Raw genomic sequence first — 23710 nt, 5'->3', positions numbered from 1 at the left:
CGTCCTTTGTAGGGACATGGATGAACCTGGAAACCATCATTCTCAGCAAACTGACACAAGAACACAAAACCAAATACCACATGTTCTCACTCATAGGAGGGTGTTGAACAAGGAGTACACATGGACACAGGGAGGGGAGCACTATACACGGGGGTCTGTTGCGGGGGGGGACAGTGGGGGGGGGGAGTTGGGGAGGGATAGCATGGGGAGAAATGCCAGATATGGGTGAGGGGGAGGGAGGCAGCAAATCACACTGCCATGAATGCACCTATGCAACAACTTTGCATGTTTTTCACATGTACCCCAAAACCTAAAATGCAATAAAAAAAAATAAAATAAAATAAAATAAAAAATAAAAAATTTGCCAGGCACAATGGCTTATGCCTGTAATCCCAGCACTTTGGGAGGGTGAGGTGGGTGGATCATGAGGTCAGGAATTCAAGACTAGCCTGGCCAATATGGTGAAACCACGTCTCTACTAAAAATACAAAAATCAGCTGGGTGTGGTGGTGCATGCCTGCAACCCCAGTTACTGGGGAGGCTGAGGCAGAAGAATCACTTGAACTTGGGAGGCGGAGGTTGCAGTGAGCTGAGATCGTGCCACTGCACTCCAGCCTGGGCAACAGATCAAGACTCCTTCTCAAAAAAAGAAAAAGTAATATATAAAAATACATTTTAAATAAATGTAATATATTTATTATATTATACATATTACATTATAATATATATTATATATTTATTATATTTATTACATTTAATTACATTTAAATAAAATGTAATAGTATATAATTAGTTGGGCATGGTGGCATACATCTACGGTTCCAGCTAATCAGGTGGCTGACGTGGGAAGATCAAGCACTTGAGCCCAGAAGGTAGAGGTTGGTTGCAGTAAGCTGAGATAGTGCCACTGCACTCCAGTCTGGATGACAAAGCAAGATGCTATCTCAAAATAATAATAATAATAATAAACATAAGGGAAGAAACAATAGAAAAGAATAATAAAGCTAAGCTCTTTTTCTGAAATGGGAAATCAAATAGATGGTTTTTTGGTAAGACGGGTCAAAGAAAGGAGATTGTATAAGTTAAACAATGGTAGCAGCAGTAGAAAAGAGAACAGTATTTCAGATGAACTAGAGATTCAAAACTAATCAAGTGAATACTATGAACCCAAATTTTGAGAAATAAATTTATAATTTTAGATAAATTTGCCAATATTAATTCAAAAAGAAATAAAAACATGAGTAAGTCTATTATTTTAAAGACTATCCCCACATTTTATCCATATACATTTCTAAAGTCAGATGATTTCTACTGAGTATTACCAAAGCTTCAATAAACATAAAATCTTAATTATTTTATATAAACTATACTGAAAAATAAAATAGAAATTTCTCAATCTTCCTTTAGGTACTATTATAACCTTAACACCAAAACTAAACAAGAGGAGTTTGGGAAATAATAGTAATAGGAAGAAGAAAATGCAGTTGACATACAGTAAATCTTCAACAAGGCACTGGGAACTGTTCTCGAGTTTTACCTGGATTATTTTTATTTATTTATTTATTTTTTTGAGACTAAGTCCCACTCTGTCACCCAGGCTGGAGTGCAGTGGTGCAATTTCAGCTCACTGCAACCTCTGCCTCCTGGCTTCAAGTGATTCTCCTGCCTCAGCCCCCCTAGTAGCTAGGATTACAGGCATGCACCTGGCTAATTTTTAATAGAGACAGGGTTTCACCATGTTGCTCTGGATGGTTTTGAACTTTTGACTTGAAATGATCCACCTGCCTTGGCCTCCCAAAGTGCTGGGATTACGGGTGTGAGCTACCGTGCCTGGCTTTACTTGGATTATTTCATTTAATTTCTCCAAAAAAACCTATATAGTTGGTGTTATTATTAACTCCATTTGGAGATAAGGAAACTGAGTCATAAAGAACATGAGTAATTTACTCAAGTTAGTAGTCAGAAGTGATAGAACAAGAATTCAAACCTAGAATAGTCTCACTTCAGAGTGTGGGTTATTAACCACTATGCTGTATTTCCACCAATATTTGTATTTGCACCTGTGACCAAAGAATGAACATCAAGTGAACATAGATGCCAAAAAAACTAAATAAAATGTTAGTACATCTAATCAGGCATTTTTAAAAAAGCATTTAATCAACTTTGAAACCTATCCATGATTTTAAGATATGAAAACAGTTAGAAAATTAGAAAAGTCCTTAATTTGATAACAGGCATCTATTGAAAGCAGATGTATTATAGTGAGATTTCAATTTCCCATTAAATTCAGGAAAAGAAATGGATACTCCTATCATCATTTCTATTCAACATTGTACTGGAGATTATATCAAATAAAATAAGCCAATAAAGAAAACTAAATGCATAACAATTAGAAAGAAAGAAAAGCCTCTGATTTTTCAGACCAAATTATTATATACACAGAAAATCCAAGAAAATGTACCATATTATTAGAATAGAAAACCATGGGCTGGGCACAGTGGCTCATGCCTGTAATTCCAGCATTTTGGGAGGCTGAGGCAAGTGGATTACGTGAGATCAGCAGTTAGATAGTAGTCTGGCCAACATGGTGAAACCTAGTCTCTACTAAAAATACAGAATTAACCTGGTGTAGTGGTACACGCCTGTAGTCCCGGCTACTTGGGAAGCTGAGGAAGGAGAATCATTTGAACCTGGGAGGCAGAGATTGCAGTGAGCTGAGATCACACCATTGCGCTCCAGCCTGGGCGACAAGAGTGAAACTCTATCTCGAAAAGAAAAAAAAAGAATAGAGAAACATGCTTCAGAAAGGTTCCAAGGTAAATATATGTGCGTGTACATATATATATATATATATATATATATATATATATATATATATGTACACACACACACACGTACACACACACAAACATTCTTTGAACACTTACTCCATTCACACTAGCAACAAAACATATTCATTCAGTAAAAACGTATTGAATATCTACTACACAGCAGGCACTGAATTATGCACTGGAACAATATGTCCAAGACATTCATGGGGAAATTATAAAACTTTATGCAAATATATGAAATAAGATCAAGTAAATGGAAAGAGATATCATGTATGGGAAGACTCAGGACTCTATAAACAACAACTCCAACTCTCCAAAGTAATCTATAAATTCAGTAAATGCAAGCCAACCCAAAAATAATTTTGATTAAAATTTGATAGTATGATTCTAAAATTAATATGAAAAAGCAAAGGAACAAGAATATCTGAAATAATTTTAAAGAAGAAGGAGGTGTGGCCTTTTGCCCTATAATATATCAACACTTGCTATAAAGTTATACCAGTTAAGCAAGTGAGTTCTTGGTATTAAGGTTCACTAAGGTTCACTAAGGTGGGAGTGAGGTGCCACACCTGGGCCACAGTTTTATGGGTCCTGCATTGCCCAAGGATACTGACAACACATCCATGTCAGCTTGGTTTTGCCAAATCATAATATTTAATTCTCTACTACCTTTCATGGAAGAGTTCCTATATAAAACAGAAAATATGTACAGTTCTGTGTCTGGACAATTCAAATAGCTTCTTAGCAATGGTCTGTAAAACTGAATATTAAATATAAGAGTCTTTCCAAATCCTGTGCAGAAAAAGGCAGCCTTATCAGGAAACAAAATAGAAGTCAAGATCTGTTCAGGCAGGGTAGGAAGACACACTTCAAAAATGAAGCCAGTCATGGTGACCTTGAATGGCCTTTGTTAACAGGAGGTGGTATGCTTCAGATAACTCCATGAGCCATTTGCCACAAGACAATTCAGGGCTAGAAGGCAGTGGCATCAATTAAACTCCTTGGAAGGCAGAATCAGCTTTTTCATTTTCTCTACCTCCGCCCCCTTCTCTCCAAATATTTGGAATCGATCCCATCTGAATAATCCTTTCCCTGGGGCTGAGAAGGAACAGTCAGCAAGCCAGATTAGGGCAAGAACTGAGTTTATTTCAGGCATGAATATTAAATGGGATTTATGACAGATGGAGCACTTGTTAATTCTTTCTATTAGTAGAGCTATTCATAACAGCAAAGAAAGGGCCATCCCAGAACAGAGAGGGATGTCTTTAATCCTTCCTCTTGGAAAAGGCCAATTAGTATTTCTCATTCTCTCTCTCTCCCCTGACACACATACACTTTCTCTATCACATACAGACTCACAGGCAAACACACACACATACAAACACACACACACTCTACACTCCTTATCGAAGGAAACTAGACTGCCTTCAGCTTGTGGACCCATGGCTCCCACTGATTCCAGCAGGAATTATGGGCATGGCATTGTGAGCCAGAATGTGATCCATCTCCTATGAATGAATCCTACATTATAGGAATGGAATTTGAAGTTAACAGAGAGTCCGTGCTCCAGCCATCTGCCCAGGGATTCCAGTTTTTTCGTATGACAAGAAGAGCACCAGAGCCCTCACAGGGCCAGCTCTTTATTAGCAGGGCCCCTCCTTCTAGCCCAGAGCCCATTTTTTTGTGCTGCCACGTAAGAAACAATGTCCTCTCTCCCTAATAACTTTTACTATATGGTTGTTCTTTTATTAGGCTTTTGAGGTCTGAGAACCCAGCAGCCTCCCCCAACCCACCCCAAAAAGACAGTTCAGTATACAGAAACAGATCAGCTCCATCACAGAGCTTAGGACCAAATAATGTCAGATGCCGAACCACAGAGCAGGCAGCCTCCTTGCTGCTTAACAATTCTCACTTCAGAAATGCAAGAGCTAATAGAATCATGCAAGAGTCAGCCAGAGAGAATAATGTCCGAGGAACACGTGAAAAACATTCACCAAGGTTGTACTGACACAATCCATCCGATATCCTGACTTGAGTTGCTTCTCTATTAAGCAAGGCTGATATCCCTTCAACAAGTCCAATATACCAGCTTTGGTTTGCTCAGGTATAGGGGACTCAGGGGTAATTGAGCAATGCTGGTATTGGATTAGTCATTCACTTCTGCATTCATGGATTCAACATTTTACTGGATGCTATAACCCAAGTACCTTGGTAAGCTCCAGCACAATCCAGGAAAGAAAAGAAACAAACAATAGCAACACTGTGTGATAATAACACAATATACTGGATTTGTGTTTGTAGTACTCGGATAAGATGCAGAGAACTTGCCAGGAGAGTTGACCGCTAGACTGAGTCTGGAAGAACAAGTGTTTAGGGTATATTAGTGATGCCTCCCCTGCTTCCTCGGTGGGCTTCCCTTCATCAAAAACATTCCAAAAACGTTTCTGGTATCACTATGAAGGTGAGAATTCAATCAATGTTTGAAGCATTTCACTTCACCAAAATGAAACAACGATTCCAATAAAAGGTGCTCCATCTCTCTGAAATTAATAAACCATCTTGAACATTTTTAATTGCTCAAAACATTTTTTAATCACAAAGGCAATGTATATTTTCCACAGATAATTATGAATAGACAAAAATAAAAATTATCAGGAATCCAGCTATTAGAGAAAGCAAATCATATTTTGGTATTTTATTTTCTATAAATAGTCTTTTGTTCTGATTTTTGAATACAACAGGGATCACATGTTGTACACATAATTTTGTAACATTTTTTTCACTTAACATTCTATTCTAAGCAATTCTCATATTCTTATTCTCTGAGAAGGGTATTTTTAATGACTGAAAAACATTCCACCATATGGATGGGCCACAATTATTTCAGATATTTCCCTACTGTTGGAAATTTAGGTCATTGCCATTTCTTTGCTCTCCATGCTGCAATGAACATCTGAGTACACAAGACTGTTTGTGCATATACAATTATTTCCTAGCAATAAGTTTCTAAAAGCACAATAACTGGAACAAACACCACATATATTTTAAGGATTCTTGCTACATTTTACTGAATATCCCCAGAAATACAAACACCATTCCCACTACCCAGTGGGTACTTAATAAATATTTATCAATCAAAGAATGAATAAAAGATTTTTAAGATTCTTTGTGATACTCTTGTGAAAAGTTGCCATACTTGAACTATAAGAAACTAAGTAAACTTTGAGGGAGTAATAAACACTTGGATGGGAGGAACCAGTAAACTAATAAATGTTTAAATATCTCAGAAGAATATAGACCAAAAATTACCTCTAAAGTAAAATTATGTATTTATCAAATGGAAAACTGTATACCCAAAATAATGTCACAGAAGAGTAATTACTGTCATAGCAAAATGTGCACCCTGTGATGCTAAACAAAATGAACATCCATATAAGTATATAAGTGTAAGCTATATTTATGGCTTTGGAGTATAGTATGATCATATTTTTGTGGAATGTGTGTGTGTGTGTGTGTGTGTATGCATGTTATTCATACTGTATTATATATACTAGAAGACAAACACAAATATTAACAGTGATTAACAGTGATTCTCTGTTAGGTTATGGGTGATGTTTTCATTGTGGGGTGTGTGTGTGTATGCATTCCAAATCTTGTACATCAAGCATGTACTACTTTTTTTCATTTAAAAAACCTGTTGTTAAATGTTGAATTACCATAGAACTAAAGAGAATACTTTCCAGAGCTAGAAATCTAACATAAAGACAGTAAACAAAATGATATACAAGCAGTTCTTCCCCTGAGGGTATATAATCCTACTGGGACTGCCATAATAAAATACCACAGACTGGGCAGCTTAAGCAACAGAAACTTATTTTCTTCTAGTGCTGGAGGCTAGAAGTCTGAGATCAGGGTGTCAACATGGTTGGCTGTTTGTGGGAGCTCCCTTCCTGGCTTCTGGGATTACAGCCACGTTCTCGTTGTGTCCTCACACAGCCTCTTCTCAGTATGTGTGTACAGAAGGAGAGGGAGAGAGTATTCTGGTGTCTCTTCTTGTCAGAGTACTACTCCCATCATGAAGACCCTATCCTCATGACCTCATCTACCCCTAATTACCTCCAAAAGGCCTCATCTCCAAGTATCATCACATTGAGGGTTAGGGATTCAACATATAAATTGTGGGGTCACAAACATTCAAACCATAACAGAGGGGATCAATAATAAGAGGGGCCCACATTCACATTTTTTTAAATAAAATATTTAAGAAAGTTGCCCTGTAATCCCAGCACTCTGGGAGGCCGAGGCGGGTGGATCACGAGGTCAAGAGATCGAGACCATCCTGGTCAACACGGTGAAACCCCGTCTCTACTAAAACTACAAAAAATTAGCTGGGCATGGTGGCGCATGCCTGTAATCCCAGCTACTCAGGAGGCTGAGGCAGGAGAATTGCTTGAACCCAGGAGGCAGAGGTTGCGGTGAGCCGAGATAGTGCCATTGCACTCCAGCTTGGGTAACAAGAGCGAAACTCCGTCTCAAAAAAAAGAAAGTTGCCTTGATAGATGATATAATACAGAGAATACAACCATGAACAGGATGCAGTCCTGGCCATCAGAGACACATTCTTATGAGAGGAGACAGAAAATTGTTACAAATCCGTGCAATAGAATTCTAACAAAAATACATGCTGGGATGTATTTTGAATGGAGAGAGGGAACACGGAGGAAGAGCTCTTAGTCTGGAAGCAATCATGAAATGTTAATAAAAGAAGTAAAACCTAAGCTGAATTTTGGTGGGGGGAAAAAAAGGAGGAGGAATTATTGAAGCTTGTAGAAGGCTGTGCCAGGCAAAGGCTACAGCCTGTACCAAGGCAATGAGGTACTAAGGTGCTATAATAGAAAACAGCCCAACACACATAAAGGGACAAGGCAGAGGACAAGGTTGGAGGAAAGACTCCCATCTCTAACCCAGTTCCTGAGTTACAGGGGGGATCTCATCAGAGATTCAATGAGCTGAACTGGACCAAACTGATATGCCATGTTAGGAGGTTTGGACTTTATCTCCAGGACCATGAAAATCACTAAAATTTAAACAGGGAGGAACAAAAAATGACTCATGATTTAGGAATACCCTTCTGGTAACAAAGCAGAAGGGAATAAATTCACTATCAATTTCAAAAAAAAAGGGAGAAAGCTAGTGTAGCGGTTCTCCTAATAATTCAGATGAAAAGTGATGAGATCCTAAGTGATGAGGCACAGATACTTACTAAGAAAATAAATGTGTATTGCCAAAGAGACAAATTGGTTATAGAAAATAGTGAAGCTATAAACTGCATGCGATTGACTAAGAGGTTGCATGATGTAAAAGGTCTGAATTCAGAAAAAACAGCAAAGCCATTAGAAACAAGACTACTTCAGCAACATGGCAACCAACAAGTAGGATTACTCAAAGCAAGTATATTGAGTTATCTTTGTAGAAATTGACTATAGTTGTAATAATTAATGTTCTAAGACACACTGTTGCATATTAAACAATCTGAATCAGGGATTTTCAGGTCATGCTCAAGGCTATTGCATGAAGAGAGGAGGTGACATAAAGAGGTCCAACAGTAAGACTCCTGCCTCTCCTTCACTTAGGCCAGAGTCTGCCGCTTTAGGAGAGAAAACATGCTTGAAAGCCACTGATGTAAATAAATGTGTGTGTATATACCAGTGGGGATGTATAACCAAACTTTTCATATGACATAAACCTAACTAAATATATACCACCTTGACATACTAATCAGCAATGTATGTTTTCATCCTATGTGGAAACTTAACAAGCACACCACAACTAATGGGCTTTAGATCCTTCCACTAAATAATAAGTTCCTTAAAGACAGAGATTCCTTCCCTCCCACTATTTATTATAGACTTTACAAATAAAGTGTCCAATAAACATCTGCTTGTTAAAAAGTAGACTAATTTTTTAAAAAATACATAACCAAATAAATTCTTCTGTGGATCCAAAAGCAATTTGTCAATTTATCTGAAGGGAAACACATCCCAGGCTAAATTTGTAATCTACAAATATATAGAAAGAATGCTAATTATTATCCTTAATGATTTAGTTATAAGGGTGAACAGTGATAATGAAGTCAGTATACCATAACCCCAGTTTACAACACAACCATCTTAGGACATGGTAAAGGACAGCACATCACAGTGGTGCCTTTATGTTAAGGAATATACCAGCTCATTACCTTCCAAACAATTATAGTGAAAACTGGTCTCTTCCCAAGGCTGTATTTTCTCTTTATGTTCACATACACACTCTCTCTCTCTCTCTCTCTTTCTCTCTCTCTCTCTTTCTCTCTCTCTCTCTCTCTCTCTCTCTCTCTCTCTCTCTCTCTGCCAAAGAGGTGGGGTAAGCAAACTGTACTGTCTCTGCAATGACTACTTAAGCAACATGGCAACCAACTAGTAGGATTAGTCAAAGCATGTATATTGAATTATCTTTGTGTAAGTTCAATCTGTATATCTATGTACACTGTATATTATGTTAAATACAAATGAGATGAGAGGCCTATCTTTTGCAGTCCAAGGAAGCATCCCTCAGACTCATTTCCCTATTTTATGTTTTAGAGCCTAAGAGAAAACAGCACCTGCAGTGATTCTGTGGGTTTAATGAAAAGGTCACATGAAGCATGCACTTGTTTTAAGAGCTTGAGAATTCTATAGGAAAGACAGACAAAACTCATACCAGAAATAAAAAAGTGGGCTGAGCCCGGGCACAGTGGCTCATGCTTGTAATCTCAGCACTTTGGGAGACCAAGGTGGATAGATCACATGAGGTCAGGAGCTTGAGACCAGCTGGCCAACATTGTGAAACCCCATCTCTACCAAAAATACAAAATTACCTGGGCATGGTGGCAGGTGCCTGTAATCCCAACTACTTAGGATGCTGAGGCAGGAGAATCACTTGAACCTGGGAGGCGAAGGCTGCCGTGAGCTGAGATTGTGGTGCCACTGCATTCTAGCCTGGGCGACAGAGCAAGACTCCATCTCAAAAAAAAAAGGTGGCCTGCATCTGATTGATGTTGCAAGGGAAAATGTTATACACCAAACAGTAACTTGGTGATTATTTCTCCTGCATAATTAAACTCATAACTGTAAATTCTGTACATTATTATTTTATATAAATCTTTCAAAAGCAAATAAAGGAAAAACTTGGCTTGGCTGCCGATAGATAATTTTGTTTTGATACCAGTTTGAATAAAACAAGAACTCTCTGATGGATTTATAACATGATAGTGCAGTTCAGGCATGGGATACACTGAAGGTGACAGGAAAGGTGGCACATAGGCCATGTGCACTCATATTGACAGGGCAGCCTACAGGAGAACTCAGCAGACATGGAAAGTGATTGGGCAGAAAGCTAGTGATATCTCAGTTCAGCAATGCCCTGAGCATACGTGAAGGAGAATTTCTTGATAAGTAGTATAAATCCAATCAGTAACATTCAGATTTTCATATTTTCATAAATTTAAAACACTATTTTTAAAAAAGTACGGTCACAGTAAATCTGAGACCACACTGTATCCAGTGTAGGATAGCACAGCAAGAGCAGCAGTGTACACAGTGTCAGTCCAGTATGACAGGTCCATGAAAAGGTCTGTCCCAGGAGCAATACCACTGGCCCACTCTACAGCTTCTCCTGCACCACTGACATTGCTAAGTTACTTTACACACTTCATTCTCATCACAGTGAGTTTTCTGACCCAAGATTCATAAGTCTCTTCATGTTCTTTTTCCTGCACAAGCAAATTATTTCTCAATCCTCTTTCCCAACTTCTCTCTTGAGGGTAGATTTCTATTCTACAATCAAGTTAGCATCTTCATCCTAATCATGGGAAATGCTGAGGAGATATTCGCCTTGCCTCAATGTGGATAGTGTGAGAAAAGAATCAAATCCAGGAAAAATGAGTACCGAGAAAGAAGATGTAAGCAATCACTTAAAGGCGGGGTGGCGTGGGAGGATTCCACCTTTGTTCACCTAGATAACTTCAGATGGAAACCCGGAAAAGGGCAGTCATGTTCCCATGGGTGTTTAAACATGGCTGGAATACTGCAAAATAAAAGTAAGCTAATTATCACTGATGAGCACACATGCTATTTACCTTTGGTGAGCCTTTTTCTGAACTTAAACAATAGATTTCTAATATTTACCATGGGAATTATTCATAAAATGTTCAGATATTCTGGATCAAAATTGCAGTGTCCACTAAAAATACTCAGTCCTGACTTCCTTTTCAAATCAATGTGAAAGGCTACACAAGGTAAGTATACAATTCCACATTCAGTTTGACATTCCAGAATGTTACTTGTGAAAACAGATTGATGAGCCTGTGAGGGGGGTTGCAGATTCTAGTAACAAAAGCATCTCTTCTGCGTAAGACCTTCTGGGGGATGTGTCACTATCCTACACTGCATTGCTTATGTTTCCAATTAGAGTTTCAGAAGCTACCATAGCCACAGTACACAGAGTGATACAGCCAGGAGGCAACCAGGAATCTAAGACAATTGTATACCTCTCTTGAATGGCTAATAACTAAAGCAATAGAATGTCCAAGACTGTACCCATTTTTGGCTTTATTCGTCATGAACAACAAGGTTTTTTTCCTGGCCCTGTAGTAAGTCTATCATCAACTATAGTGAACAACACAGATCCAAGAATAGAGAGTGATTCTGTGTGACAGCAGAGAGAAGAGTCAGATGCATGATCCAAGGAAAATTCCCAGAAGGCATGATGCCAAACCAAAGTAGGAGGCAGCATGTGGTGGAGTGGGCTTGAGTGAGCAGCTGGTTTCCCACTATTTTCCTCTTAGTCAAAACTCTTTTTTATTGCCACTACCCTTAAGCCATATCAAGAGCCTTGCCATGATTCTCTCACCTCGATGCATTTCTATTTTTGAAATGAGGTGGAAAGGCAGAAACTTGAAGAGTCTCTTTCTCTTCTCCATAAATCACCAACTAGATAAAAAATAGAGTCCATTCACCAGTTACTCTTCTCTTCTCAAAGGACTCTGTTTACATGGTTTTTGTAAAGTCTATTATAAGGCAAATGGCTTAGGGAAGTTGTCGGACCTCAATAAACCATCTCATGGTTGTATTGAAGTTGAACAGTTAGAATGGGCAAGTGGCATATATCAAGAAGAACGCCAAGAGAAAACTACAAAACCTCTTTGTGAAGGTCTTATTCCTAAATACACAGACATTGAACCCCAAAGAATGAACAAATCTTCCAAGTTGCAGATTGATTTAATAAATTTATTCCAGAATGCCATCTACAATAAATGATTAAAAGAAAGGAACAAAGTTTCTACAAGGATGCACTGAACACAAATAGTTCTTTCATTGTGTATTATCCAAGTGAGATTTCATTACGATGGAACAGCCTGTTCTGCTGTTTACCTTCATAAAGCTTCATCTAAGAACAGCAATTCAAACAATCAAATTATCCACTGTGGTTTCTTAAGAAAGGTACAGTTCTATATTTCTAAAATGCTCATTTATGTACTTAATGACTTTGAATCTGCAGGGAAATATTCACCTGATTATGTGATGCAACTGTAGGGTATGAATCTACTGGCAATGATCAAATCTTAAACACAAATGTGGAATAACTGCTCAAAGTACATGTAAAAGTCCTTTGTGATTAAAGTATCATGGGACTGGGAACCAAAGGTACTATATAAGAATCATTGCTTTACCTGAAATTTTTCTGAGAAAAATAAACATCTATCTTACAAATCATAGAATCTCTGAGGTGGCAGAGATCTTAGATGATATTAAAAGTAATCTTCTTTGGTAGGGTGACCTTGCCTGGGACTTTTCTGGTTTTAGCACTGAAGATTCTAGTCTTAGAAAAATCTCTGAGTCTTGGGTAAACTAAGTTGGTCGCTCTACTCTTTGGAATCATGAATCTTCTCTGTGGCATAACATACAAGAAACTTAACTGAGACTTTAGAGTTCTATTAGAACACAAAGACACAGACATAGACTTTGCAGAGTTCTATTCCCTTTGTGTCAAAATCAGTGCTATGATCTATCCTTGTTCTGTCTTCCACAGCAAGACAAAGTTTATTCTCTCTTCCACCTGGTAGCTCTATGAGTATGTGAAGACTGTCCTTCCCATCCCACATTTCCCCAATCCAGTCTCTCTATTCTCTAGGATAAGCTGGCCTAGCCCCTTCATCTGCTCCTTGAGTAATCTCACTACTCTCCTCTGGGCAGGTTCATCTGTCAAGCACTGACAGGCCAAACTTAGCTCAAGGCCCTGCCTGAGCAGAACTCATGAGCCCCTCCTTCATGGGCCTGGGTGTCATGTTCCCATGTGGACAGACATTCCTTTAGCTCATTTGTCCACCATATCCACCATCAGATAAGAATACAATTCATGGCAATATAAAATCATGAATCTTTTTAACATATGCTGTTGTTCAAAGCTCTGCCATCCTCTAGTTGTGTAATTGGTCTTTACATCCCAACACCACACATTTATTCTTTACAGTGAACCCATTATTCCAGCCCAAGATCCCAGCTTTGGATCATAATTCTACCACCCAAATTATTCAATCCAGTAATTTGGTTTCAGGTTCATGTAGTATGCAAATGTTTTCTGCATGTCATCTGCAATCATGCAAATCACTGGCAGAAATGCTGACTAGGTTGAGAGGAATTCCAGATGATTAATCAGTGCACACCTATTTGCTACATAAAGGCAGATATTCATGTGGCTCCTTTATTTTAAAATATTCTTTAGGGCTTTCCCTTCCAGATTTTAGAAAGGAAGGTGAAACAAGAAACAGTACAAACATACAGTAGCAATACTTGCTTCTTTTCAACCAGTAACTGTCTTCTGTTTACCTTGAGCCCACATACAGTCCTTCAGGCATTTCCAAACTTCAGTGAAACAAGTTATAATAGAAATCCCACCATGAGCTGGAACTGAGCAGCACTGAGTGTGAATCATCAGTACAGAGCTGCCACTATGCTTGACTCTCTTCTTTCCTGGCACACAATAGGGTTGCACTTGCCCACCCCTTTTGAAGTCAGGCATGGCCCTATGACTTGTGCTAGCCAATGACATGCATGTGGAATGATATGCATTACACACTGGCAGGAGCTATAAAATCCAACTATGGGGTTTGTCATGTTTCTTTCCCAGTGTTGTTTTGATCAGGGAAAGATGTGTCAAGACAAAGCCTTCATTAGCCTGGGTCCCTGGGAGAACACAACTCTTAGCGGAATGAATAGGAGGGTGATGGATGTATCAGAGTTCCCCTGCAAACCCATATTGGATATGCAGGTTGAGTAAGAAATGAAGCCCCTGAGATGCCGGTTGTTTTTTTTCACTGCTCTATGACTTTGCCTGTTACACAGGGAAACTACAATGCAGAAGTAGAAAAAGATATGGACTGCTGTTTACAAGAAGCTTACGGTATAGTTGGGATAATCATACCCACAAAATACAAGTAAGGACTCAGTTAGCATGAAGTAGGATACTAAACTGGAAAGTAATTAGCCAGTAAGATATGGTGCTAAGAATGAATCACTGAGATAATGCATTAAAAGGGAATTAGTAAAAGGGGAGCTCACATGGGCTTGCAATTCTCAGAACACATTTCATTTCCGCTAAGCAAAAGTACAAATTATCTAATTTATTGAAAAGCATTATAGGAAACAGTTCTACAAATATGTTGGCTCTTCTCCTTTAAAACTGTAATAAATGTGTGAGCTTAAGTTATGGGGCCATTTTCCATGTATTTGATTTTAGTCTTTTCTAATAAGGTACTTGGCATTTTTTTAATGGACATATTATAGATCTCTGTCCTCCAGAAATGGACAGATTCAGCACTTTATCAAGACAGAGGGGTCACCCTTCCCAGGAGTTTTATAGACACCCTGGCAATTATTGTAATGCAGACAAAATGGAGCTGATCATAGCTCCCACTTAAATATGATTTATTTTATTTCACAGAAAGCTCTGTTATTACAACTACACAGGTAAATATTTGCCTGAATACCCAATATCAATTTGGCTGACCTAGCAAAAATATGACCTTGTTTCTTTAAAAAATGTATCCAACCTCTCCCTTCTGTCCTTCTATAGGGATGAGGGAAGTGAAGTATTAATCAGAATACTCATTCACTCATTCAGCAAGCACCTACTCTCTGCCAAAGACTGTGCTATTATGAATAGACACTGGTTATTCATTAATGAGCAGAACAGTCTAGGGTCTGTCCTCAGGGAGCTTACAATACAGAGGGGGAAGAGACAGACAGCAGAAAGAGTGAAGAGAAGGACTTTCTAGTAGAAGAAACACTATGTCTTCCCTACTCTGAATCAGAAAAGTTTTGAGTATTCAAGAAAATCAAAGTCCAGCATGTATCAATCAAGCAGGGTAAATGCAAAGAAAAGTTGCTTGAGATGAGGTTGAAGTTGGGTAACAGGCAGGCCACATGGGCTTTGGAACCTCTGTTAAATTTTTTTTTCCATTTTATCTCAAATGCCCTCAGGGCTTTGAACAGGGGGTACAATGTGACACAATTTCCATTTTAAGAAAGTCATTCTGGCTGGCTGAAGAATGGACTGGAGGGGTTAACGTAGAGATGGAGAAGTAAGAAGAACTGTTGTAGAAGCCCAGGCAAGAGGTAGCAGTGACCTAGACTGGAGTGGTAGGGATAGTAATGGCATGAAGTAAATAAATTGAAATATATTTGGAAGTAAAATCTTAGAGGGGTCAATATGAGGGTGATGGATGTGTCAGGGAGAGCTCCTGGTTTCTGGCATGAGCGAGTCTCTGTTTTGCGCAATGGGGAAGAAAGGAGGAAGAGTCAGAAGGAGGAAGCAGAGTAAAGGTTTCCTGCTGTTGAATGCAGCTGTTGAAGGCAATTGGATACATTGATCTGAAGTTCAGCAGAGCAGAATAGGCAAGAGATGCAAATGCAGGGGTCACCTCCTTAACGCTTATATTAGGCTGTATGTACAGGACAAGGAGATGCAGACTTGGAGATGTGAACAAGATCAATGAACGTTCTTGGGAATCAAGAGGAAGTTGGATCAGAAGCCTAATACGTTTAAGAGAATAATTTTTGACAGCCCTTGATCCAATCGCAGACTTATATGAGAATATGGAAATGTTTGTACCTGCTCCCATTAGGCCCCTAAATCACAGTTCAAAACAGAAGCATCTCTGTGCCTATCTCTACATCACAAGTTAACTTCATTTTCAACTTTTACTACAAGTTTCCTCTCCCACTCAACTATTTTTCAAAAGAGAATATTTTTATCACTGTACACATTTTACTATCTAAGCAATCTTGGGTAGAGGAATGCTTCTCAAATGCCAAACTGTGACAAAGTGTTGTTCACCAATCCATGGCTAAATAAGAAAACCAGAACCACAGAACATATATAATGTCAAGATAAGGTGGCCAACTATCACTTCCTGGAACAGATGCTCCATTATTCTGAAATCATGTCAGTCCTACCCTTTTAGTATTAAAATATCCTTTCTTTTATGAAATAATGGTGATAGATTTCTTTTTTTTTTTTGAGATGGATTCTCACTCTGTCGCCCAGGTTAGAGTTCAGTGGCGCAATCTTGGCCCACTACAACCTCTGCCTCCCAGGTTCAAGTGATTCTCCTGCCTCAGCCTCCTGAGCAACTGGGATTACAGGCAGGCACCACCACGCCTGGCTAATTTTTTGTATTTTTAGTAGAGACGGGGTTTCACCATGTTGGTCAGGCTGGTCTCAAACTTCTGAACTCAGATGATCCACCCACCTCAGCCTCACAAAGTGCTGGGATTACAGACATGAGCCATCATGCCCAGCCAAGATTTTTTTCTAACGTCCTTACTTAACAAAATAAAAGATTCATAATCCTATGTAAAACTCTACTTTTTTTAAATTGTTCAAGTCTGTGAAATCCAAAATCAGAGAAGAATAATAAAAGAGAACAAAGCATCATTGAGGAGCCGAGTGCCAGCTCTCAGCTAGGTTCACTCTCTAGCTGAACCACTCCCTCCCAGACACAGCCTCAGAAGTGCCTGGGATTCACTTTTGTGCCTCAGCAGACACTGCTAAATGCCACGGACATTTGGAGTTGTTTCTAGACGGTCAAAACCACAAACGTCAGGGTGCACTTTATCAGTAAAACTGAGTCACTGTGCACCAGGCAAAGAAATTCCTGCACTCCACTCTAATAACTGTAAACGGGGCCCTGGCTTTTGTCTACTTATCATGCTTAGATCTTGATTCAAACAAATCAACTATAAAAAGACTGTGCTGGCAATTGAAAACATATGACTATGGTCTGGGTATTACTTACTACTAAGGAATTACTGTTAGTTTTTTAGGTATATGAATGGCATTATGTTATGAAAATATTTTCTTTTTTTGGAGATAGGGTCTTAATCAGGCTAGTGTACAGTGACATAATCACAGCTCACTGCATTCTCAGACTCCTGGACTCAAGCTATCTTCCCACCTCAGTCTTCCAAGGAACTGGGATTAGAAGTGTGCGTGTATTAGTCTGTTTTCACGCTGTTGATAAAGACATACCCGAGACTGGACAATGGACTCACGGTTCCACGTGACTTGGAAGGCCTCACAATCATGGCACCAGATGAGAGAAGAGAATGACAGCTAAGCAAAAGGGGCTTCCCCTTATAAAACCATCAGCTCTCATGAGACCTATTCACTACCACAAGAATAGTATGGGGGAAACCTCCACCCCCATGATTCAGTCATCTCCCACCGGGTCCCTCTCACAACACAAGGGAATTATGGGAGCTACAATTCAAGATGAGATTTGGGTGGGGACACTGTCAAACCATATCAGTGTGCCACCATACTCAGCTAATTTTATTACTTGTAGAGACATGGTCTCACTATGCTGCCCAGGCTGGTCTGCACTCCAGGGTTCCAATGATCCTCCCATCTTGGCTTTCCAAAGCACTAGGATTACAGGCATGAGCCACTACACCCAGCCAATAAAATAATATTTTCTAGATATATACACTGAAGTATTTGATATAAAATTTATGATATTTGGGGTTGCTTTAAAATATTTTAGCAAAAATAAACACAGCAAGCTGCTGAGCACTGATAAGTCTTGACAGGGGTACATTTTACTATCTTTTTACTTTTATGTCTGTTTAAAATTTTTCACAGTGAGGAGGAGGAAGGAAGGAAGGGAGGGAGGGAGGGAGGGAAGGAGGGAGGGAGGGAGGAAGGACTCTGTCCAATACCCTTATCATTTTATAATGACTTTAAATGGAAGGAAGGTAGAGTAGCAGGATGGAGAAGTTTCCACTACTATTTCTGAACACCTATTTTGGGTGATCTCCATGACGGGAATGCACATGAAGGCACACAGTACAGTCAGGTAGGGGTTACAACCAATGCTATAGAGATAAGGAAAAGGAAACCGAGGTTACCCTACATTTCCCTTTTTTGTTTTGTTTTGAGACAGAGTCTTGCTCAGTTGCCCAAGCTGGAGTGCAGTGTCGTGATCTCAGCTCACTGCAACCTCCACCTCCAGGGTTCAAGCAATTCTCCTGTCCTCAGCCTCCCTAGTAGCTGGGACTACAGGCACACGCCACCACACCTGGCTAATTTTTGTATTTTTAGTAGAGATGGGGTTTCACCATATTGAACAGGCTGGTCTGACCTCAGATGATACACCCACCTCTGCCTCCCAAAGTGCTGTGATTACAGGCGTGAGCCACTGTGCCCGTCCTAACCTACATTTCCACATGGAAAATAGAGGACAAACTGGCTAAATGGAGCTATTTGGCTGCTAAAGAAATTCATTTCAGAGCAATTAAAAACATAAACAATTATAAATCCGAGGATAACACAGACCCTGCAGATACCTAGGATCTGCCAGGGTTGGGGCAGCCACTTCCTCCAGGCCCTTTTGTTAACTGGAGCTGACAACAGGGGTCACTCCCAGCCATCCTGACTCTGGTCCTTTCCATTTCCCCACCACTCAGATAAGGGAACATGAATTCTGACCTGGGACATATGAAAAGGAAAGAGAGCTCTTCCACGGTCACACTCAGAAGAAGGCAGATGAACCTGAGAAATAAAAATAAAATCCTAAGCTCTGCAACTGACTGAACAGACCCCCTCTTGGCCAAGGGGACCACAGAGAAACCTAGAAAACTGAGTTATGAGCCCAGATTGGATGGCAGGTCGGACAAGCCTAGTTATACCACCTCCCTTGTTTTTCTTTTCTAAGGATTAAACAGAAACTAGTCCCTGGGAAAGACTTGCTCCACACAATTTCAACCAACCTCGTGACTGCTTCTCCCTTTTAGTGCTTTTGACACAACTGGCCAGCATTCCTTCTGGCCACAGAATGGTTCTGGCCAGTCTACAGAGGATGCACACTGGGGGTTTTTGTGTCCATCGCTTCACCTTTGATGTCAGAGGTCTGAAAGTTCTACTCTCAGATCATGCTAACACGGCCATTTGTTGAACATATGACCTATGGAGAGGCAGGAAGTTCAATTATGCATGTGCATGTTTTTCCTTTCATAAATATTTATGACTCCTCCTACAGCTTATTAAATATGTATTTCAGCCACCTCACTCAGCACAAATTCCTGTTCCCTTTGCCCCTCCCCTGAAGTATGTTTCTGGCTTCTGGCCAGAGGCTATGTTTCCCAGCCTGTCAGAATAGCCACCTGTAGACTGCAATCCTTTGTGAGAAATAAAGTTCTCCTTTCCAAATGTATAAATCTCATCATTCTGCAGCTGACAACCCCATCTGATTGGCAAGTGGCCTAGAGCCTCTTTCCCCCATTCAGTGAGAGGTTGGAGCATGCTAACTGAATGCTCTGCAGCGAGAGCCGCAGATTCCCCAGTTTTTCCCCACATGCCTTCTATCCAGTACGTCCAGGCTCCCCTCTCTTAAGTATGACTTTCTTCAGAGTTCATCCCTGCTCCAAAACAGTCAACGGGTTCTGGAGGTCTACGCTTCAGCACAGTATGGTGGGTCAAAGGGCAGGCTCAGAGCCACACCACAAAGAGTTAAATCCTGGCCACTTAGGAGCTGGGTGACCTGGGACTAATTCTTAACCTCTCTTTACCGCAGCTTCCTTCTTCTCTTCAAAAATAAGATCACAGGGCTGTTGAGAATGGAATGAGTTAGTTGAAATAAAGCATTTAGAATACACTAACTTGAGCACTTAATAACATTAGCATTATTATTCCTATAACCCACCCTCACTTGGTCTCACCACAGGCAACCTATCATTGATTATTGATCCCAACATGCAGTTAGATCCCCACATCCCTTTAATTTTTGCTCTGCTTGATGTTCTTCTGGCATGTTCTCTCTCCATTGTTTCTGCAAATCCTCCCCATGTGTCAAGGTCAAGCTGAAGCCCTAACTTCTCCTCATATTCTGATTGTTGGGGCCTCCCAACTTCCTCCTTTTATAGAGTTTAACAGTATCTACCACTACCTGAACATTTTTACGAAATGAGTGAGTCATAGCCCCATCAGGAAACAGGCAGCATCTAAAAAAGATAATCAAAGACTACTTATAAAGGAGTGGCCAGGGTTGAGGGAACCATAAAGAGATGACAAGGCACCCAGGGACTAGCAACAGGGGAAGCAGTTATCACCCAGGCTTGAAGGGATAAGGAGAGGGAGTAGTTACTAGACACCAGTGAGAGCCATCAGAGAGGCCTCCTAAGTTGCAGACTCGACATAGAGAAACACCACTACTGCCAAACCATTTGGGAAGTAGTGAATGAATACCCCAGCCTCTATCTCTTCCATGCTCCACAGTCTCTTGCAGGCAATTCCTATTAGCCAGACCCAACTGGAGGCCAGAACCCAGGGAGAGGTCAGTCCCCTCCCCACCTACCCAGAGACACAGAAAAGGGTGGGGAATGGATATGGAGGGGTGAAGCTAGCATGAACAGGTTTGTAACAAGCTACATTTACATGGACAGGTTTGTAACAATCATCACTCCATTGGGACCTATCTTGTATTCATTCTGTGGTCTCTCATGTGCAGGCCTCTGAAAGAGTCAGCATGATGAAGTGGAAAAAAACACAGACTGTGAAATCAGAGATCTCGGTTATTATCATCCAAACCCTGTCATCTTCTAGCTATATGACCTTAAGAAAGTAAAACTTCCCTGAGTCTCTGATTCTCAAATTCCTTATCAGTGAGATGAGAGTAATCTAAGGTTGTTATGAGAATTAAATTAGAAAAGTAATTCCCTATTCCCTACCTCCTAACTACCTATAATCTTCTTAACACAAAGGCTGTAGCTCAGATAATGAAAAAATAGCTCAGACGATGAAAAACAGGAATGTGCACACGCACTGATGGACAGAAAATTTCTGTGAATTCAAAGTCATACTGGGAAACTTGAGGGCTTCTCTGGCATTTGTCTTAAGCTGGCTTGTTTAATGAGAAAAGCAGAAAGCTATCTAAGGACTTGTAGACCTTCAGAACCCTGCAAATCAGAGTGTGGTCCAGCAGCATCGCCAACACCTGGAAGCCTATTAGAAATGTAGGCTCTGTACCCACTACCACCAGAATCTGCATTGTAACAAGATCTCCAGGTGATTTGTACATGTGTTAAAGCCCAAAAAGTCCTGCTTTAAACTAAAGGAACCTCAGAGGTCATTTAGAATCTGGTGAAGCCACCCCATTTTATCAGGACACTGACAACCAACACTATGTAAATTGTCCAAGGACATGGTGGCAGATGCTGCCCGTTGACTAATTCTACAGCCTCCAACCCCTCCTCTTATGCTACTTTCCACTTCACAAGGTGAAAAAGCTAAATATCCTCCCAGTCTCCCTTGCGGTTAGGAGTGGCTACATGACAGTTCTGACCAGGGCATCTGATCAGTGGGTTTCTTAAAAATTTTCTGCTTTCTTGGGAGGCTGAGGCAAAAGACTCACTTAAACCCGGGAGGTGGAGGTTGCAGTGAGCCGAGATCATGCCATTGCACTCCAGCCTGGGCAAAAGGGTGAAACTTCATTTAGAAAAAAAAAATCTTCTGCTTTCTCAGTAAAGAAGGGCATACATGGAGACATCAACCTTCCCTGTTTGTCCTGCCTTAAAGAAAACAGAGTCTGGAGCTGGGGTGCACATCTGGTGGCAATAAAGCCACAAGTGTGAGGTTAAAACAGCTACATGCTGAGGGTTGTAAAAGGGCAAGACACAGGGAACCTGGTCCTGAAGGATATCGTTCAGCTGAGGCTGAGTCAAGCAGGCAATTGCCTACATTCAGCCTTCTTGTTATGGAATATACATAAATAAATCTCTCTTTATGGAAGACTCCACTTGTCAAGTTTTCTGTTACTTGAAGCCAAATTCATCCCACATAATGTCACATAGCTAGCAAGTGGCTAAGCCAGCGTTAGGTCCGAGGGCCCCAGAGACTTTTCCTATGCCTCCTTTTCATTAAGTCAGAGAAATCTTTCAAAAAAAATTTCTATAAACATATGGAATTAAGAAGTGCTAATGTGAGAATGCATCTGTGCATGGGAAGAGAGATGTTATATAAACTCGTGTAGTGCTGGAAATAGTATCTTGAGGGAAGATAACCAGGTTCAGTTTAGAAATTCTGTGTGTATGTGTTTGCCAAACTTTTAAAAGGGAGACGATGAAGAGAGGTGACGTGAAGAGCAGACAGATCTTCATTTCATCAAAGAATCTCCACTGGGCATTTGTGAACAATACGGAATTTGATATACAAAATTTAAATAAATGTTAGGTACAATTCCTAATTTGTGATACCACTAAAAATCATGTCAATTCATCAATGTCTGCATTGTCTATTAATATATATTGATTTACTGAGTTATTTAAAAAAACAGATGTTTGTCTAACCAAAAGTTGCTATTCCCAAACTTACTTTAAAAAAGGTGGGGGAGGAGCTAGAATTCATTGAATCAAAGAAATCACACAAAAAAATGAAAGAAGTAGCACACCCAGAAAATGAAAAAAACAGCTTTCTTCCAAAAGTGGGACAGCCTGCTGGAGGGAATGTGCCCTCTGACTATGAAGCCCAGAGAAGAGTCTGAGCAGGCACAGCCATTAAGACCAGGATAGACTCACCTCCCTCCCCTTTATCATGAAGTTTTTGAAAAGCTGAGGGGATCTTGTCTGGGCTCCTGCCAAAATCATACTATCATTTTCAGGTGAATTAAATATGAGCTAGCAGACACTGAGCACTCACAGTAATTCTGTTTCTGTAAAGCTATATTCTACAAAGCAGCTTTACACTGTGCTGCTACCTTGTTGAGCTGGCCCCATTCTCCATTTTATAGATAAGGAAATCAGGAAACTTCCTCAAGATCACAAAGCAGCAAGCGGAAAGAAAAAAATCCCTAAGACCCTGTAGGATCTTACACTGCTTCTCTCTAAACTCACTGTGACACTCACCCTTATGTTGCCCTGGCCAGGCCTTGACATTCCCACCACCTTCCATGCCCATTTTTGCCACTTATTTCTGGTCTCTGTTTAAAAGTTACTTGTTTAAGAACTCTCTGCCTCATGCCCTGCCCTAGACTGGGTGTCCTTTGATGAGCTCCCACTATGCTGTGTACCTCTTAGCACTTTCAACTGTCATTAACTAATCAATTGATTGACTGATTACACGAATTAAATGATTTGTTTATTCTGATGTTGGCATCAATAGGTGGCCTGGTGTTATGCTGTGCGTGGCAGGGTGGCAGGAGGGAGTGGTGAGGGAGCATCTTTGACCACTCAACAATCTCCATCAGCTCTTCCTCATCATCATCCACTCCAAATAAACAGTTAATGTGAGAGAAGACAAGTCATTTTACA

The 23710-nt window shown here is 40.1% G+C and overlaps 1 protein-coding gene across 13 annotated transcripts in view; it reads right to left on the bottom strand.

The window, feature by feature from the left end:
- TMX1 (thioredoxin related transmembrane protein 1) overlaps positions 1–23710 on the bottom strand; it is a 94210-nt gene that overhangs the window by 23108 nt on the left and 47392 nt on the right. For 6 of the 13 annotated variants that reach the window (XR_010338584.1, XR_010338595.1, XR_010338590.1 and 3 more), the window contains exons 12-13: positions 19178–20014; positions 18897–18959 (exon numbers count right to left, since the gene is read on the bottom strand). The exons of 5 other annotated variants lie outside the window; for them this stretch is intronic. The gene's annotated coding sequence lies outside the window, so the exon portion shown is untranslated. The remainder of the gene's footprint in view (positions 1–18896; positions 18960–19177; positions 20015–23710) is intronic. 2 more of the 13 variants (XR_010338587.1, XR_010338588.1) reach the window with 2 other exon arrangements.

The sequence above is a fragment of the Aotus nancymaae genome, unplaced genomic scaffold, assembly GCF_030222135.1.
Source record: "Aotus nancymaae isolate 86718 unplaced genomic scaffold, 86718_ANA_hifiasm-v0.15.2.pri h1tg000062l, whole genome shotgun sequence".
In the NCBI taxonomy this organism is placed as follows: domain Eukaryota; kingdom Metazoa; phylum Chordata; class Mammalia; order Primates; family Aotidae; genus Aotus; species Aotus nancymaae.
Note: the sequence above shows the minus strand (reverse complement) of the source record. Positions and strands in the feature narration are given on the sequence as shown.